Here is a 20335-nt window from a genome sequence, read left to right as displayed (position 1 = left end):
TTTCTGTTCATATGTTCCAATTCCCGAACAAACTCTTGCCTCTTTTTTTTAAATGTATAGTTTTTAACCATATTTTTTTTTAATCTGATCTAATTTTGATTTTTTGTGGATCCCGAGCACGAGCACATATGTATTGCATTATTGTTCAGTCCATCTCGAACTCGTGATACTAAACAACGCGAGCTGAAATATTTTCCGCACAAGCACAGCATTTTCCCATTCACATTTCATTCATTCATGATGATTTCCTCAAATCCACAAATACGCATGAGAGCTCATCGTCATCGTCGAGAGGGAGAGAATACGCACCACCGAAGGAGCAGAGAACGAAGGAATCCAATCAAAACATAAAATTCACGACGCTTATGGCTCTCGTCCGGGTGGTGTACATCCCGCCGGCGTACTCAACTATGATCATTCAAGTCTGTAATACACGAACGTGCTGGCGGAGTCCCCTATCCATACCATGCCATACCCAGTAAAAGACCCGATCGGATGTTGAACATATGCAGCCACAATACAAAGACGACACGATCTTGAGACTTTGCCCAGGCGGCAGTGGATGTGTAATTTTCTCTAACGATATCCAGAAATGTGTATACTCTTCGGTCGATACCATGCGGGATAAGACGGTACAATTTAGATAATTCGTTAAAGAGTGCTCCTTTATTCACAGAGTGAAACAGTGTTCAATGGTTTAGTGTTACGCTAATGTGGTGTATTCTAAGAGAAAAAGAATACGTTCCTGATGGCGTCATGACGCAATACATTTCAAAATGTGATATGCAAGCCAAATGCAAAATTAGTGAAACGACGTTCTTTTACGATGTGCAAAAATGATTAAAAGTGTGTCATATATCCAGATGATGAAAATTAAGTGAAGGCTACTTCTTTTCTGTGTGCAAAATAGTCGTGTTTGTCATAATTAATTCACTGCTTACTCGTTGTTTATTCGTTCGACATATTTGTAGTATACATTTGCTGCCGATCACCATGTACTCAGGTATGTTCAGCTTCTAATCCACAAATTACGTTATGAATGCTAAAAGATACCTAGTCGATCAACTTTAACTTGTCGTAGGGGGAAATGTATCCAGCATTTTTTTTTGGTTTTTGAAATCATTGTCGTCTGTTTGAAATATTTGGATAACACAAATATATGATAATCAAACTTGTACATTTGATGCAAGTTATGATTGGTCTTCACAAATACGATTTCTAGAGCTCAGTTTTGTTATTATAAATGGAAATAGGGATAGGATTTTCAAACAAAATCTAATATTATATATTTTCGATAATTTGGTAAACAAGACACACGATAAATGTAACACACACGTTATGAGTTTTTTAGATAAATGTAGCAAGTAGTACAGCATGCAATATTCGCTTAGTATTAAGAGATGAGATAAGTGTAAGAAAATGACTTCCAAAAATATGGTGTCACAACCATCTTCTTCTTCCTGGCTCATTCTACTAGAAGTTATGTTTGCTTGCAACTTAGTATTCTTTAAGTGCTTCCACTCTTGTTAAGAGTGGAAGTTTCAAGTCTTGTAGTATGTGTAAGCACAATTATACTGAAGATCTTTCTGCGCCAAAAGATTAACATATATGGTATTTAATCAAGATTAAATATGCGGACTACATGGATTGGCTTTTTTTAAAAGATATATGATTCAAGTTATACATAAGATTCAAATTACTTTGAACATTGGCGCAAATACAAGGAAATATTCCTACAAATCCATTACCTACACCCACAAATTAATGATGTGATTTTTGTAGCATTCCTCTTCATTATATTCACTTCAATGTACCAATCTTGTGAAAAGATGAGTAACGTTCTAGTGATGAAGCATTGTCCTTTATAGGATAGAGAGTCCTCATCTAAAGAATGAAGTGTGTTTTTAAATTATTCTCCTCTGTTCGGCACATAATTCGAGTGTGACCAATAATTTGATCTATTATGATATATTCCGTGTCCTTAGTTTAGTGCATGTCTTATTACTCCATTACTATTGAGAAATTATGAAATATTCGGTTTTGATACAATTGTTATTCTTGCCTTTATCGCAAGGAACCGATTCTAATTGAAAGGTCCCAATATTTATATTCCTTTGAAGATTTAAAACGGATTCTCTAGTAACAAAATCAAGCAATGACATCAATATTGACCCAAACGAGAGAACAAAGAATAAAAGATTAAGAAACAAATAGGGTTAACTACCCCATTTCCGGCCTATTAAGCACAACCCACACTTAGTCTTTCTTTATCTAGCGCAGTTTAGTACCAAATGGAATGTTATCATTACTGATGGCTTCCAAATTTATTTACCTTTCCGTACGTACCAAAAGATTTGATAAAGAGAAACAAATCGTTGAGATATTGTCAAAAGTCTAACACTGCTTCTTGACGCCAAACTCGGCCTACGGATTCTAAACTCGGCCTAACGCTTTGAAACGCCATTGAAACGCCAATGAATTCACTTCGGCCTATCGGATGAAGATAAAACGTGATTCGGTCGGAGCACTTCTTTTGTTTTTGGGAATAATTGATGCAAACCTTCATATCACGCGTTCTCATTGACTTCGCTCCTTAGCTTATAAACTAAAGTATCGTACCAAACGCACAATTGACTTGTTAACTCTGAAATCAAGGATTTATTTGAAGTTTTTTGCTCGATAGGCCCAAAATGGGCGATTAGGCCGAAGTAGTTCTCTACCCTAGAAGAAAAAATTACTTGCTAATTTTTTCCTTGTTTCAAGATTATACTCGGTGGAAAAACCCGAGTCTTGTCACTATTAACAAGGGATAAAAAGTAACAAGGACTAAGATGTGTTCCTTTGATTACAAATAAAATCCTGTTCCTCTAGTTTGAAGTAGTTAGGACTAGGCCTCGGTGGTAGATTATACCAGTAACGCATGGTGAAAAGCTCATATACCAGCGTTACTGGACAGAACGGTGTATTACTCTTCATTTCAAAATCATCTAAAAAAAAACATTCAAAAACCACAATACAAAGTTAGGTCATTCATTGAAGGTCACACCTTGCACATTCTTACGTTTCTCGGTTGAATGCATTACCGTAGAACCCCGTTAGTTCGAATAGCTAATATCGCAATTAAACGGGGCTCTTTTAGAATTTGTTTAACGCTCTGAACACAATGCCCCCAGTAAAATGTGTGACGGAAAATATGCAATGTTTGAAAAACCATAGCCTGAACTATGGCTTATCAAACATTCATTAATAAATAGCAGACCACTTATTGACTTGAATTAAAAATCTATTGACATGATTTCAAACTAAATACTTTAAAGATTTATTCGATTCCAATAGATTTAAAATCTATAGATAAATTAATGAGCAATGATTTTTCAAACATTGCCAATTTGCCGTTACACATTTTACATGAGGCATCGTGTTTAAAGTGTTAACTGGTACCCCTAGAGAGGTAGCCAAGAAGCATCTAAAACAGCACGTTATCAGCAGCAAATGCTTCTTAAAAACCACTTTATGCTAAATATACGGCTGCTTAATAATAATAAACAAAACCATCTTGAATTTATTTAAGCATATCGTATCTCATATCGAAGCATTGACAATGCGGATTTGCGACTATGATGCATTTTAATTGCTGATTTACAACAGATATGCATTTATAACGCTTATATTCAGCAAGAAGCATCTGCAAGATATACTGCAAATTCTAATGGTTAGTGGTTACCTGGGTAGTGTAGGTACCAGTTCTTCTTCTTCTCCTTCTCCTTCTTCTTCTTCTTCTTCTTCTTCTTCTTCTTCTTCTTCTTCTTCTTCTTCTTCGAATTTCAAGCTTATTGCTTATCGCATATTAGCATATTGCGTGCTCTCAACTTAGTGTTCTAGGTGCACTTCCACAGTTATTAATTAAGAGTTTTTTCAGTCCGCATCGTGCTCTCTTGCCGTGCGGATCTATTTGCTTTTTGCTGAAGGAAGTGTTACTACTACCTAAAGCTACAACAAATTTAAACAGCACTTTTCAGTTCTCAACCTGTAAAAAAAATTTCTACCTTGTTCAACTCTTATTCCTCTTCGATCCTTGTTTGGACCCTACCCGAGGTAATCCTTCTTGGATATCGATTTGGAAAATTCCTCTTCGATCCTTCAGATTCTTATAGTAATCTGCTTGGAAGTCGATTTGGATAAAAATTTACTGCCGCCATGGCGCCTAAACGCAAAAGAAAGGGGCAAACACTTGACCCCCCTTCTGATGAAATTAATTTGAGTAATCAATTTGATTTGCTCACGGATGATGAGAATGATCCATCATCCAAGAAAAATTCTAGTAAACTTTCCCGGCTTAATGCCAAGAAGGAAAAGATTCCCCCTATTGTGATAACCACTACCGATTTCCATGCTCTTCGCATGGAACTTTTGAATTTCGTGAAAGTTAAGTTTTCACTACAAATTGGACGTCGGGGTGAATGCCGTGTATTGGCTGAAACCTTGGACGGATTTAAATGTCTTCTCAAGTATCTTACTGAGAAGAAGCACAAATTTTTTACTTACGACACCAAAACTGAACGTGTGTTCAAGGTTGTCATGAAAGGACTGCCCAGTGGTGAATCCCTGGATCAGATCAAAGATGAACTGGCAAAATTACTTGGAGTTGTGCCACTCCAAGTAATCAAAATGAAAATGAAATCCCGTCCTGGCGATTCGCGCAACGGGATTTCTAATGATTTTTATTTAGTTCACTTCAAGTCTAGTGAACTAAACAACCTTAAGGCCTTAGAAAAAGCTAGCCTTATGCTCCATGTTCGAGTGAAGTGGGAACACTTCAGGAAGACTGGAGGAAATTTCCAAAACCTCACTCAGTGCCGTAAGTGCCAGGGATGGGGTCACGGAACTAAAAATTGCTACATGCCAGCTAAATGCATGAATTGTGGTGATTCCTCTCACGCAAAGGACGACTGTCCTGTGAAGGAAGATCCTAAGAAATTTAAATGTTCAAATTGTGGTGAAAACCACAAATCCAATTTTTGGGAATGTAAGACTCGCAAAGCGATCCTACAATCTCGTTCTAACCGTCAGGTAGGAAACGCTCCACGTTTCCGACCAGGTACAAATTCCTCTGCTGTTAACAACGGTCAACGAGGAACAAATTCTACATTCGTACCCGTAGGTACAAATATCTCCCCTGCTTCAAATGTTTCATCTGTACCTACTCCCCTCGCTGCTAACAATGTTCAGCGAGTTAATGGAGCTACCTATGCTGCTATTGCAGCGGGTAGAAATCAAAATACTAACCAACGTTCTAACGGAAATTTTGACAATTTTGACTTAGGAAGCATTACTGCCCCCAAAATGGAATTTTTACAGAATTCATTAATTGACATGATTTCTGATATGCTTAAATCTAACTCCATGTTTGATGCTATTCAAACTGGAGTAAAATTTGCAAATAATATTGTCATGACTTTAAAATTCAGTAATGGATTTTAAAGCATTAAATATTGTAAATTGGAATGCTCGATCTCTTAAAGATAATGAAGACGAGCTATTTAACTTTTTGAGAGTTCATAACGTGCATATTGCCGTTATAACTGAAACGTTCCTTAAACCTGGCCATAAGGTTAAGAAGGACGCAAATTACTTGATTTATAGAAATGATCGTCTTGATGGACCCTGTGGTGGCGTTGCCATCATTATTCATAGACGAATCAAACATAAAATTCTTTCTTCATTTGAAACCAAAGTTTTTGAAACTTTGGGGGTTTCTGTTGAAACAAAATTTGGACAACTTACGTTTATAGCTGCCTATTTGCCATTCCAATGCGTAGGCCAGCAAAAGAATTTTCTCAAGGGTGACCTCCAGAAACTTACCCGTCATAGGTCTAAATTCTTCATTATTGGTGATTTTAATGCAAAACACCGCTCATGGAATAATGCTCAAAGCAATTCCAATGGTAATATTCTGTTTGATGATTGTTCTGCAGGTTATTATACTATTCAATATCCAAACAGCCCAACATGCTTTTCTTCTGCAAGAAATCCCTCCACTATTGATTTGGTCTTAACTGATTCATGTCAACTTTGTAGCCAATTGGTTACCCATGCTGACTTCGGTTCTGATCACCTTCCAGTAACTTTTGAAATATCCCAAGAAATAATGTCCAATCCCAACAGCTCTACTTTCAATTACCATAGAGCTGATTGGGAGCAGTATCGAACATTTATGGAATATAACTTCGATCCAAACATTCCTTTGCAAACCAAAGATGAAATTAATTATGCTCTTGAATCTCTGACTACTTCTATAGTTGCAGCAAGAGCTGCCTCAGTACCAAAATGCGAGGTTAAATTCGATTCAATTATAATAGACGACGATCTTCAGCTCTTGATCCGTCTTAAAAATGTCCGTAGGAGACAATATCAAAGAACACGCGATCCTGCCATGAAGGTTATCTGGCGGGATTTGCAAAAACAAATTAAAAAGCGATTCTCTGCCCTGAGGAACAAAACTTTTGAAAATAATATTTCTAAATTAGACCCGAGTTCCAAACCCTTTTGGAAACTCACAAAAATTTTGAAAAAACCTCAAAAGCCTATTCCAGCGCTTAAAGAAGGTGGTAAAATTTTGATCACAAATTTGGAAAAAGCTCAGAAACTTGCTAAGCAATTCGAGAGTTCCCATAATTTCAGTTTGGGTCTTACTAGTCCTATTGAGAATCAGGTTGCTCGGGATTTTCTGAATATTTTCTCTCGGGAAAATATTTTTGATGATTCCTGGGGGACTGATTTGGACGAAGTAAGGTCTATAACTAAAAATTTTCAAAATATGAAAGCTCCAGGTGATGATGGAGTTTTCTATATCCTCATCAAAAAACTCCCAGAGAGTACCTTGTCTTTCTTGGTAAAATTATTTAACAGATGTTTCCATTTGGCATACTTTCCTGATAAATGGAAAAATGCAAAAGTTGTTCCAATTTTGAAGCCGGATAAAAATCCAGCTGAAGCTTCTAGCTACCGTCCAATAAGTTTGCTTTCTTCAATAAGTAAACTTTTTGAAAAGATAATTTTGAATAGAATGATGCTTCACATCAATACGAACTCAATTTTTGCAGATGAGCAGTTTGGATTTCGCCATGGGCATTCAACTACTCATCAACTCTTAAGAGTTACCAATTTAATTCGTTCAAACAAATCTGAAGGCCACTCAACTGGAGTTGCTCTTCTAGACATAGAAAAAGCATTCGACAGTGTTTGGCATGAAGGTTTGATTGCTAAATTGAAAAAGTTTAATTTTCCACTTTATATTATGAAATTAGTTCAAAATTATTTAACTGACAGAACTCTTCAAGTAAATTATCAAAATTCCAAATCTAATCGACTACCTGTTAGGGCAGGAGTTCCTCAGGGTAGCATTCTTGGGCCTATATTGTATAACATTTTCACTTCGGACCTCCCTGATTTGCCTCAGGGTTGCCACAAATCTTTGTTCGCTGATGACACAGGCATTTCCGCTAAAGGAAGAAGTCTTCGTGTTATTTGCAGCAGACTGCAGAAAAGTTTAGATATTTTCTCTTCTTATTTACAAAAATGGAAGATTTGTCCCAACGCTTCCAAAACTCAACTTATAATATTTCCACATAAGCCTAGAGCTTCATTTTTGAAACCTAGTAGTAGTCACATAGTCACTATGAACGGAGTTCCAATTTCCTGGTCAAACCAAGTGAAATATCTTGGATTAATACTTGACCAAAAATTAACTTTTAAAGATCACATTGAGGGCATTCAAGCCAAATGTAACAAATATATAAAATGTTTGTATCCTCTTATAAACAGGAAATCCAAACTTTGCCTGACGAATAAACTTCTAATATTTAAACAAGTTTTTAGACCGGCCATGCTTTACGCTGTGCCAATATGGTCTAGTTGCTGCACTACCAGGAAAAAAGCACTTCAAAGGGTTCAGAACAAAATTCTGAAAATGATTTTGAAGTTGCCTCCCTGGTACAGTACTACCGAAGTACATAGAATTTCGAATGTTAAGACTTTAGCACAAATGTCCAACAAAATAATTAATAATTTCAGGCAAAAGTCGTTGCAATCCTCAATTGCAACGATTAATTCCCTTTATACTTAGATAAGATTAGTTTTAGTTTTTAGTTTTAAGATATCAATTGTTATACTGACATGCAGGTTAAAAAACCTGTTTAAAATACTGAATTGCCAAGACATGAACAATGTAAAAACACTTAGATATATATCATAACAATTAAGGCTGGTACGTTACTGTAGTAACTGGAGCACCTAGGTTAAAATGAAATGTAATTTATTTTGAATTTGGAACAAATAAAGAGTTAAAAAAAAAAAAAGAGTTTACGATGCCTGTACCATTTTTGCAATAATATAATTGTGTGGCAAGTATAGTCATACCAACCGGTGGAAAGTAACGATTTTAAATTGGCTCACTACTTGACTAGCGTATTGGTCTCAAGCAAATCGATTAACGTACCCCATTCTAGTATAAATTCCAGTACTACACTATGTTTGTTTTGATTCGCTCTGAAAGTTTGACAGATAAAATGAGGGGTTCGTGGATTTTCCTATGTTTCGAGGGGTGCATTGATTAGCTTGGGACCGAAGATAGTACCAGAGCTGAGCCAAAAAGTTGAGCTCGTTTCTTCAGGACCTTCTGGTCTTAGAGTTACCTCTATGGTCATACTCTATTTATGTCCAGGGAAGTCGAAAAATTTTGAAACTCGGAAAATTCCTAGACCGGACCGGGAATCGAACCCAGCCACCTCCAGCATGGTCTTGCTTTGTAGCTGCACCTTTACCGACTGAGCTAAGCGAGGCCCCGGAATGCGCAACCCAAGTAATCACTAAGCCCGTTAATAGCATTTTAATCGCCTTATTTGCAATATAAGGTTGTCATAGGGTTTTAAAACTTTATATCAGCCATATATCAACATTATATTGCAAAAAAGGCGATTAACGGGCTTGTTGGTTACTTGGGCAGTTAAACAAGTTGTAAATAAGCACCGTTTAATTGCGATTTTAGATATTCAAACTAATGGAGTTCTACGGAAAAAAGTGTATTTATTGGCTCGCGTATGTGGTTCGATTTGTAACAAATCGGCGTTCAAAGTGCTTGCTTGCAGGTTTATTTCAGTTGAATTTATCATTACACAATACAGGTTTAAACTACACCTGACGTGAAAGATGCCATACAAATTTCTAAGGGAATAGTTTTTTTCTTACCGGCATGAGACCCAATGAGCTAATCAGCGAGCCAAATTTGTATATGTACAACTCAAAAGGCGGCACATGACGATATGTGATAAGCCAATCGTGATAGTAATAATTGTAAAGCTTCTTTAACCGTTAACTTGCATGATACAAATGACGACGGTCATTCTAATCCCCAGTGATTTTTATGATCCAGTACTTATTGTTTTTACGTTATTTGAAATTGGAAAAACACTAGATAGAGTGTCAAGTTTCGTTATTAAATAGTTGTCAATGTCTTAGACGGCGAAAACAATTTAAGTATGCAACTAGACTACCATGCGTCTCCATTGATTTTTAGCGACTGTAACATGGTCAAATTATCTATACTTATTAAGGATATTATGATATTTAGGAGTATTGAGCGAAAACCCAAAACTTGACATCTTAAAAAAATATTACTCAAAAACGAAATAAAACACATCGCTGATGTTTTTTAATAAAGTTGTGAAAAAAGCCTACATTTTGAAGGAAAAAAAAAAAAAAAAAACATATTGCGCCCTCTGTAGAGGGGTGTGTCCCCCCCGCCACCACTGGCAAAAAGAGATGAAAACCGACTGCTCAAATACCAACGGTGTGTTTGAAACAGTTCTACCGATTTTTTACCGCACTTCAGTTGTTATTTGAAGGAAGGCATCCAGTCGTAGGTTTGGAAATTGCAACACCCCTCACCATCCCTCTCCAAAGGGGGAGTTTGGTAAAGAGAGATGAAAAAACCGATTTGTACCTTCCTTAAAAGTTGTCCTAGCTCGCTATTCTAATATCTATATGCAATTTTCACACTGCCGTACTCTAACGGAACTATCAACTGTATGCTTTCATCTACTCCATCTATCGTATAAAAATTACCACTACAGTCTGTTATTTGAAATTAGCATCTTCAACTATGAAAAATATTGAATGTACAAGCTTGTTGATTACCAATAAACTTGAAAATTGAAATTTACATGGGTCCAAGATATTCAGAAATTATCGAATGATGATGCCCAGGACATCAGTGAATATGTTGTTTGGAGTTGTTCGTTGGATAAAAAACACTTTTTTCTGGAATCTATGGCTTATTGAATTTAAGGCCTGAATTCAGTGAACATTTCTGATGATCCAGGATCATCAATACAAATTATATTTTTATGTTGATGCCATAGCGCAATCGTATGGGTCAACATGAGCACGGTAAAGCATTAAACTTTCTTTATACACTTGTTGAATAGGTACTACGATTACCGAGAATTTCAATCGTCCAAGATATTCAGGAGATTCAAATTTTGATAACATACTTGTGTACCCGAGCAGGAACAATCTTCATTTTGCAACTTGTAGCATAATTAGCTTAGTCATGCTTTTTTCAGTTTAACAAATGTTTAGGCAAATCAAGTGAAAATTCGTGTGTTCATTAAAATTCGAAATTTATCACAATGTAGCATTTCAATCAGTTTATCGGAACATACTCTATATGAATTCTAAACAAACTAAGTAAGGAAAAGAAACACTCATATACGACCCTTCATCGTGGCTTGCTGCATCTAAATCCAAACTTCCGGTTCCTCGTGACGAATAATAAAAAATAAAAAAACAGATGTGCTGCATAATAAAATGCACTCGACAGATTTTCATCGTTCCCTCATGTCTACGCGTATTTCTTCGGTGCACCCTTATTGTTACTTGCTGCGAAGAAAAGAAACACTTCACGGCTTGGCAGGCGGCCTCCAGTTTGTTTCGAAAAACGTGAGAATATTTGAAATATTGCCACTTTACTTTCTTGTCGAATCGTCGATCTCTAGCCGAGCACACCCGCGTTGTATTTTGAAAATAGCTACAACTGCCGGAATGGTGTTGAATTGCAGTCTTCTTCACGCAGGTATCCACTCAGAACAGTAATTCCATCAGCGGTCGTAAGTTTCTTATTGTCAACCGATTGTCGTACAATTTTGCACAGGTAGTAAGGGTATGATTTCTCAATAGTATCTAGGTTGTAGGATGATTAGGTGACTGTTATTGTCTCAAGAGTGCATTTTTGCTCTATGGTTGAAGGAAATCATTGAATATTTTACGATAAGTAACGCAATGAAATACATTTTCAGTGCATTGACCATTATTTAATTTAGATGCAAATTTTGAAATTTTCGCTACACAGTACTCAAACGGCTTCAAATTGGGTTTTGATAATTTTCCCACAAATTGAATTTATTTGGTTAAAAACTGACTATGCACAAATCATTTGAGGTTTATATGGAACAAATTGATAATCACGCGCCATCCTAAGAAAACTATGAAAATCCAAGCTTTATGATCATATAACACTTATGCTGTGTTGCAGAGTTACAACATGTTACAAGGTTATCTTGATGGCGTTTTTCTTGCCGATAATTATTATAACATATTATAATTGCTCAGTCTGTCCAGTGTTTTATCGAATATATGCTTCAAAGCTACAACAGAAATTTAAATCAAAACTTGATTAAACAATTATGCTCGTGTTCCTATAAGCTTAAGAAATGTGCACAACAATTTTCCCTGCTTGTAATTAATGTAATTAAATTATATCTTTTATTGTAATAATTGTAACTCACTCACCCATTAACTGTAATCAAATGTATGCATCAAATGCAAATGCCTTTTCTGACGTTAGGTGGTGTATCGAACAGAAAGTTTCTGTCACCTGCGTGATGTATGGAAAATCGATGAGTGAACTAGGGGAAATGACTCTAATGTTGGCCTTTGGATCTAAGATTGGGCCCATCGCTAAAAATCTGCTATTTCTAGATAGAGCTGGAATTAGGACGTAACAGCTTTTGTAAACAATTACTTCTTTCGATGATTTCCAGAAATTTAAAGCTCGTCAACGCAAATCAACATCACCATCGAGTAGAAGAAGACTTCTCATACTCGACGGTTATGTTGGTTTGTGTGGGCGTACCTCAAATTACTAGAAATCGTCGAGAGAAGTCATTGTTTACAAAAGCTGTTACGCCCTAATTCCAGCTCTATCTAGATTTATCAATTTTATCTAGATGAACGCGTCATTGGGACGGTACTAATGGATATTTTTGGTCGCTATTGCAAATTAAGTCGATTGCTGAATTTATGTATGGACCCAAATTAGGGGCATTTAGGCCGACATTACATCCATTTCTTCTAGTTTGGTTTTATCAAAGATATTTCATTAACAAGATATCCCACAAATCAATTCCTCGAACAAGGCAATGGATACACCACCCTTATGTGATCGCAGTGCCATCTCGTGAGTGCACATTGAAACTGTTGGGAGTCCCCCGCCAACTTTACCACCAGGGCTCAATAAATGACAGGTGTCAGTATGACATATGCCAGCGTGGACGTTGATGATCAGCCGAGGGAAGAGGATGATCGATGTCATCATCATTATATTGCGATAGCAAGATTCTCACTTCGTTATGATTGCATCCATTTTCAATCATTACCACGTTATACGCATCAGAAAACCTTGAGAAAACAATAATAAATGCAGATACGTCTCTTCGAAAAAGTAATCGAGAATTGATGATTTATGAAGCTGTTGCTCAACATAATAGAAGTTGCATAGAAGTATACATGGAAAAAACGCAACGTATCGAAATCATTGCTAAACAAACGTAATAAAATATGCCGTCTTCCTTGGCCAACGCTGCACGCTATTGGCTATTCAAAAATTACGTTGGAATAATGATTACTTTTCTATTTTATAAAGAAGGTATTTTTCAATGACGGCGAATTAAATCGTAAACTAAAGCTGCCGAAGCTGAGTGATGACGATGAGTAATGACACCACTTCGTGTTTTGATTTGCGCTGTACCCTCCGCTCAGTGGTGTGGGTTCGTACATGTATAGATGATGGTGTGCGTGTTTTCTTTCAACGCTGCAGTTCAACGTTGTATCGCCAAAGACCTATTGGCGCTGTTATCTGTCTCTATAAATTCCAAAGAGTGAAGGGGGTCTGGTTGTATGCTATGTTCGCGCATGTAACAGGGCAATTTCGATGACATTGTTTCTTGTTGATAATTATTATAACATCCTTGTAACATGTTATAACTATGTAGTTGGGTTCTCGGCTCCGTGGAGTGGAGACAAGTGTGTCTTAATAAATAAACCAATCGGGTAAAAAACTCTGTAGTCTGAACAAGACATTAAACTGTAATAGATTCCCCCGATTTTCATGAAACTATAACATTGTTTGTTATGGTCCATCATTTGAGCTAAAATTAGGCTATTTTGAATTTCGTAAAATACTTCAAAATAGCGTATTCAATATTTTTCAACAAATCATTACTCAAACACGTCACTTCCAATCTATTTATTTATTTATTTTATGTGTCGTCATCAATGTTTGTAGACCGTTTTTGTTACATTGATTATCTTACACTAGTTCACTTAAATTTATCCAGTTTTGGTTTAGTAAAATATGTATGAGCATATAAATAGTTTTAAATAAATGGTTTTCCTAGCTATCTTTACACGCGGAAACATTGTTTTAGTTTGGTTTTGGACATTGAAAAGTCAATAGTATCGCAATGTTTGTTGTACATAGCAATAATTTGGTTAATAGGCCCACACTTGGCATAGTTCGTACGATAATAATTCGTTGAAAATAAATTTCTATGCCGTAAATGCTGTGATGGTATGAAAAAATTTAAATTTGATAAGAGTTCCAATAAATCAATTCTTTGCGAAACGATGTCATTTATGCATGAATCCATTGCAAATTCCCGACGCTCTTCGAAATGACTTTGAGATAAAGTTGTTCGAAACAATAATTCTTTTTCAGGAAAAATATATGCGGAAAAAAATTGAAGTAATTTTGGGTAATAAATCCAAAAATGTCTTTGAATAAAAAAAAAACACTGAATATCTATAAAAACAAATTTTAAAGGTTATGAAAAATGCTATCTTCTGTGAAATAGTAATATGATGTTATTTAAGTTTTCATATTGGTTTAGATTTATTTATTTTTCTTTGTAGTTTTCCTATACCGTGATTTAATAATTTTCTAATTTATTTATCATTTCATTATAATACTGCCTCCCTGGCTTCGGTAGCATTGGTGCTCAGCACGGAAAACAAGATCGATGGAAACCAAATCAAGAAAAAACAATCAGTTCTGTAAATCTCATTTAATGGTAGAAAATTAAATTTGTCGATTTAATTGATTCCTTACGGATAACGGTCATTTGAATTTTTACAGTAAAAATACTGACTCCTGTAAAATAATCTATGTGTGTACCCGACTTCGAATGCCGGAATAAATATTTTTGAGAACGTATATGAAGGCTTTGAGACGGGGAAGCTGACATGATCTGCGTTATTGCTCTGCTGACGGCGTTAAAGGTGCCCTCCTCTCGACACATTTCTTCGATGACATTCTTCGCGCTAGGGGCGAGCATCTCCTATCGCACAGCATCAAATCTAGGACATTCGAAGACCACGTGCTCTGGTGATTCTTCCACATTCCCACACTCCGAACAGCAGGGTGACGTTGTGTGTCCATACCGATGCAGTCATGACCAGACAGGAACTGCGTCAAGTGGAAGTTGACTTCTCCATGCTTCCTGCTTCAACCCAGGTCGAAAGAATCGGTATTAGCCTGTGTGTCAATCTACAGTTCTCCGCTGCATCTCACTCCTGCTGCCACTTAGCCATCGACACTGTTCTCACCATTTTTCGTACTCCCCTGGTTTCTCTCGTCATATAGCACTCGTAGTCCTCCGCCAAGGTGATGACGATAGGGATCATTCCGGCGATAACGCATGCTGCCTCCGTCGAAATGGTTTTGTACGCACTCACGAATCGCATGGTCATAAGCCGGAACGTACTGCTCAATTTCCTTTGGTTCTGCTTCGTTTTCAGTGCTTCAATCCAGGCTGGACCTTTGTACCTTAGTATCGATGAAGACACACTAGCCAGAAGACGCCTCTTGCTGCTGCTTGGGCCAGAATTGTTCGGCATGATTCTGGTTATTACGTTGATGACCTTCGCCGCCTTCTCGCACGCATATTCGATGTGGCTGTTAAAGTTCAGACGGTCGTCGATGATCACTCCCAGATACTTCAGCACGCGCTTCGAAACAATGGCGTGGTCTCCAACGGTGATTTCTGCCTGCCTCACTGCATTACAGTTACTGGCCAACATCAGTTCTGTTTTTTGGTTGGCTAACTGCAGCTTCGCTCCTTGCATCCAGTTACCAATCGTATCTATCGCCTCGGCCGCCAGCATTTCCACTTCTTCCAGGGTCTCAGCTGTTACCGTCAAGACGAAATCGTCCGCAAAGCCAACGATCTCAACTCCTTTGGGCAGCCATTGTTCATTCCGTTCCACAGCGTGGGACCTAGAATGGAGCCTTGTGGAACTCCCGCCGTGATTGTAAGCTATTTCTGCCCCGTGTCTGTCTCGTAGATCAAGACCCGGTTCTGGAAGTAACTACTTTTTTTTTCTTTATTTAGGAGATTTTCAGCCGTAGGCTGGTTCATCTCCGAAAGTAACTACTTAGAATCCTGCAGAGGTAGTTTGAAACCCTCATTCTATGGAGCGCCAGTTCGTTGGGTCATGCTGTGGGTAAAGTCCCTCCACGATGACTTTCAGCTTGTTGGGACACATTTCAACCGGCATCGTTGGACCTCTGATCTTTGCCATCGCGACTCGGTATGCGTTGCCCCAGGGGTTGGCATCGGCATTGCGGCACAGCTCCTTGAAGCTGTTTGACTTGCTCAGCTTTATCTTTCGTTTTAGTGCAGCTCTGGTCTCTCGAAACACCACCCTGCGCTGCTCTCTGTCTACTTCTGTTCTTGCTCTCTGAGCACGCCTTCTGGCTAGAAGACAAGTAGCACGGAGGGTGCTAATTTCCTCGTTCCACCAGTAAGCTGGACGCCACCTGTCCATTGGCTCCAGTTTTCTCGGCATAGTTGTGTCACATGCTAATTATTCGGTCAACGCTTAGGCCCAGAACGCAGCTGTCTACCCTTAGAGCTTCGATGAAGAGATCCTTATCGAATGCCTTCGTCTTCCACATATGCCCGCTTACTTTCGTCCACCCAACCGTGATTCGGCCTGTCTTCAGCAGCTCGTTAACTGCGTCCGAAGAAAGTCGTATCGACGCCGTGTGCGTGCCACCATACGCCTTCCTCAACCGAATTGCCATCGGTATGTCTCCAAGGTTGCATTGCATTTTCAGCGCACTTTTCAACTTGGCTTCTGTAGTGATCTCGTCCAGATCCCTGCACTCGACCACTGACTCCTGGGATAAGGCTCTTACGTTCGCCGTCTCGCCAAGAGATTTTTCGACGAGCTCCTTAAAAGCTGCGCTCTTAACCGTAGGGTCCCTTTTCAGCTCGAATAGCATCTCGCCTTTCTGGGTTCGCCTGGTTTTCACCACGTTCTCACCTAGTTGTTTCAACTCCGGATCCTCTCTCACTGTGCTGCGTAGGACGTTTTGTCGTGCGCCTCAACAACCAGAGCGTCACCCTTGCTTCTTTCCCTACGAGGCCTTGGCTTCTCTTTGTTCTTCCTGTAATCCTTCTTCTTCTCTTTCTTCTTCCTCGCTTCCTATTCCTTCTTCCTAGCTTCATCTTCCTTCTGTTTTTTGGTTCTCGACTTTACGCCACCCACCATTTTCTCCCATTTCCTTGGGCTCCTCCTCATCTCCTGGTGTGTCCCTATCTCTCTTTTCAGGACGTGGATTTGTGGGTTCTTTCGGCGTCTCAATGTGCTTCTGCCAGTCTTATGCTCTCCTTGGCCTCCAGGAGAGCCTTTTAGGGATTTTCGGCTCTTTTTCTCCATTCTCGGAATTCCCGATTTGCCACTCTTTGATTCCAGTCACCAGTTGCTTGATCACTTTGTGTACGTTGTTTTTTTTTACCCTTTATGAACACATAGAGTTCATCGATCTTCCTCCCGACCTCCGTCATTTTGGTTCTCCCAAGCTGCAGTTCTTGAGATTTGCTACTGCTGGATACCGGTGTGAATATCTGGCTTAGCCCAACGCCTGGCTGCTCTTCTTGAGACTTACTGCTGCTGCTGGAACTCGCAGTGGCCCCCAGGTTCGACACTGGTCATCTCTGCAATATCCCGCTCCTTGCGAACACGTTCGCTCCTTCGTTTTCACTGTCTGGCGTCTTGCCGTCGTCCTTCATATTTTGTTTTTGTTTTTTTCTTTTTCTTCATGTTTGTTTTTTCTCCGTGTGTGTGTGTGTGTGTGTGTGTGTGTGTGTGTGTGTGTGTGTGTGTGTGTGTGTGTGTGTGTGTGTGTGTGTGTGTGTGTGTGTGTGTGTGTGTGTGTGTGTGTGTGTGTGTGTGTGTGTGTGTGTGTGTGTGTGTGTGTGTGTGTGTGTGTGTGTGTGTGTGTGTGTGTGTGGTGTGTGTGTGTGTGTGGGTGTGTGTGTGCATTTCTGTGTGTGTGTTACGCAATTTTGGGTGACGTGTCTCTTGGCTGAATCGGACGCAACAAACGCCGAATGAAAAGTATTGAGATCTCATAGAACATTTTTAAAATCGGTCAACCAGATATGGTCGGAACATGTTCTGGTGAATACGGGTCCCTCCCAGGGTAGAAGAAAACATCTCAGTCATATAATCAAAGCACAATTTGCTTTGCTAAAATATTTTGGTATCATGGATTCAAGACCTGATGTGATCGTTAAATTGATTGATTTAAGCAACATTACAATACCTTGATGAGGTATAAAAAAGCAAAATTTGATATAAATTTGCTATTCTTTAGATACGGCAACAACTTACTTTGCTATTACTCAGTTATGTTCGCATAGATTTTAATATTATTTGTGATATTTACATCTTATATCAATCAAACTAATAGCAATTTTTGATATACTGTTCCCCAATTTAAATAGTAAAATTAAGGGACAACCCCGACGTTGTGGTTAATCCATATCAACTTTAGATATCAATTGTTACGTTTCTACCCTGATTGTGAGTCTATAATCAGCCTGAAACGTGTCAAACCCATCATTTGCCATTTCAAATCAAATGAGCTTTAAAAAAGAAGATTAAGTGGTGGGCATGTTGAGCATCCAGAACCTATTCGGCTACATCCAACATGTTCCGGGTACCCCCGAGGAAGTGGCCTGGTTCTAACTAGTGCAAAAACCCATCATGACACTTCTTCATTTGAGAATTCAAAAACAAGTGCAATGGTGGTTATATCAAATGCTCAGGACCACATTGAACATATCCGGGCATGTTCTTGGCACCCCCGGGGAAGTAGCCAGTTACAAGAAAATAACAAGTGCAATGGTGGTTATATCAAGTGCCCAACCGTGGACACAATTGGGTATGTTCCACATATTTCATGGCCAATATCTGCGTGAAAATTCAAACACAAACCCACATATCATTCAAAAATTATTCTATTTCTCTTCCTTCCATGCAGACTTGAGTAATTCAGTAGGAATTTATAAACGTAAGTGTCATGGACCGATGGAGCACACCAGTCAATCCAGCACACCACACAAAATAACATTACAACCGTTCGTACAAGTCTTGTAATGGATATTGTAGCGAATGGTTGTAATGTTATTATTATTCCATACCAACCATATCTACCACAATAAGAAAGGTCAGATCTCATCATAGGTGGATACATTTAATGAATGGAGATTCAGCTTGAATTAATTCCTTGCAGCGTTCTTTTTCACATTACACATCACAAATTCACATATTAAGGTTTTTGTGAATGCACATAGCTGATACTACTAGGGTAGATGTACCAGTCATGGCTAAACGTTCCTATTATGGTGTGTATGGAAATCCCATGACCATAATAGGAATGTATAGCCATAACTGGTACACCTACCCTACCTACTTTAGCTGACATTTTTAGATTTATAAATCTTGTAAATCTTGAGATTTGTGTTCTTGAAATTGTGAAGAAACAGCACTCTACAACGAAACACCTTGAGTGTAGCATCTTTCACTGTAGCATTTAATACATTTGGGTTCATATTGGATAGATTTAACTGGGATATTGTTGATTGCAACTGGACTACCCAAAAAGTGCAAAAGGTGTGATAGAAGTGGTAATTTTCTTCAAATCGTCTCGATGTCTTCGACTCGATTACGACACCGAAGACACCAAGATCATTGGTGGGAAATGTGCTATGTTTGGAACTACCTAATTTCAATTGTTTTTTATAATCTCCTTTCCATTTCAGACAACCCAAACTATTTTGACGAAGAAGTTGCAACGAGAAGTAATGAAACAAGCAGCAAAAGTTTCTTCCTGTTTAAGAAAAGAAATTCCTCCAATAAACTCACAGCAACAAAGTCAGTTCCTGTAAATAATGATCATCAGCCGGCGGCGCACAAACGGCGTGGAAGTTTTAAAGGTTTATTGCGCTCACGCAGTAATAGCACAACATCGCCCTCGGTCAAGTCTGGTACGAATACTAGGAAACATAACACGCTAGACTACCGAAACCATGGAGCTGACAGTATCCGTGACAGATGGGATTCCTACAACGAATCATTTTCCGAAAACAGCGCCAATGATGATGTATTTTACTCGAATTCCATGTGAGTCATTTACCTTGGTCTTCTAAAATTACCTATTGTTTACATAATTTTTTCTCTCCAGTGATTCAAAATGCACCAGCTTATTTCAAGAAGGCAGAGAGAATCCACTATGCGAGGAAACGGTATCTGGCGAGACAAGGAGACATTCGATCGGAACGTTTATTATGAAGGAGCACATGAGGACAGGTTCAATTTCAGATGAGGTATGTAACATGATAATGAAATCAGGCTCCAAGGATTTAGGATTAATTTAGAATTGTCATTAGTATCAGTAAGGTATGGCCAGCAGTTTATTGTAGAGAGCGATTAGAATAATGTGATCATATCATACTATCATCATATTTATTGGTTCGGGGTATGGGTTAACCACATCGCCGGGGTCGTAAATTGTTCCGAATAATGATACAATATGATCCGCGTTCTTCCAAATTCCCGGATACATACCCAGCAGATAATTGTGTTCTAATTTGCTTCATCGTTTTGCAACTCAATTAGCTCCATTTGCAAGCTGGTAGGAGAATCTCCT

At 38.4% G+C, this 20335-nt stretch overlaps 1 long non-coding RNA gene across 1 annotated transcript; it reads left to right on the top strand.

The window, feature by feature from the left end:
• The first annotated feature begins 307 nt into the window (after window positions 1-307).
• On the top strand, window positions 308-19912 carry LOC135701473 (uncharacterized). Its single transcript, XR_010517623.1, has 3 exons — window positions 308-1003; window positions 19449-19809; window positions 19871-19912. It is a non-coding gene; the product is annotated as an uncharacterized LOC135701473 (long non-coding RNA).
• Window positions 19913-20335: the final 423 nt, after the last annotated feature.

This window comes from Ochlerotatus camptorhynchus, unplaced genomic scaffold (genome assembly GCF_037179485.1).
Source record: "Ochlerotatus camptorhynchus isolate MF236.1 unplaced genomic scaffold, CSIRO-AGI_Acam_v1.1 ptg000164l, whole genome shotgun sequence".
Lineage (NCBI taxonomy): Eukaryota > Metazoa > Arthropoda > Insecta > Diptera > Culicidae > Ochlerotatus > Ochlerotatus camptorhynchus.
This window is presented reverse-complemented; position numbering and strand designations above follow the sequence as displayed.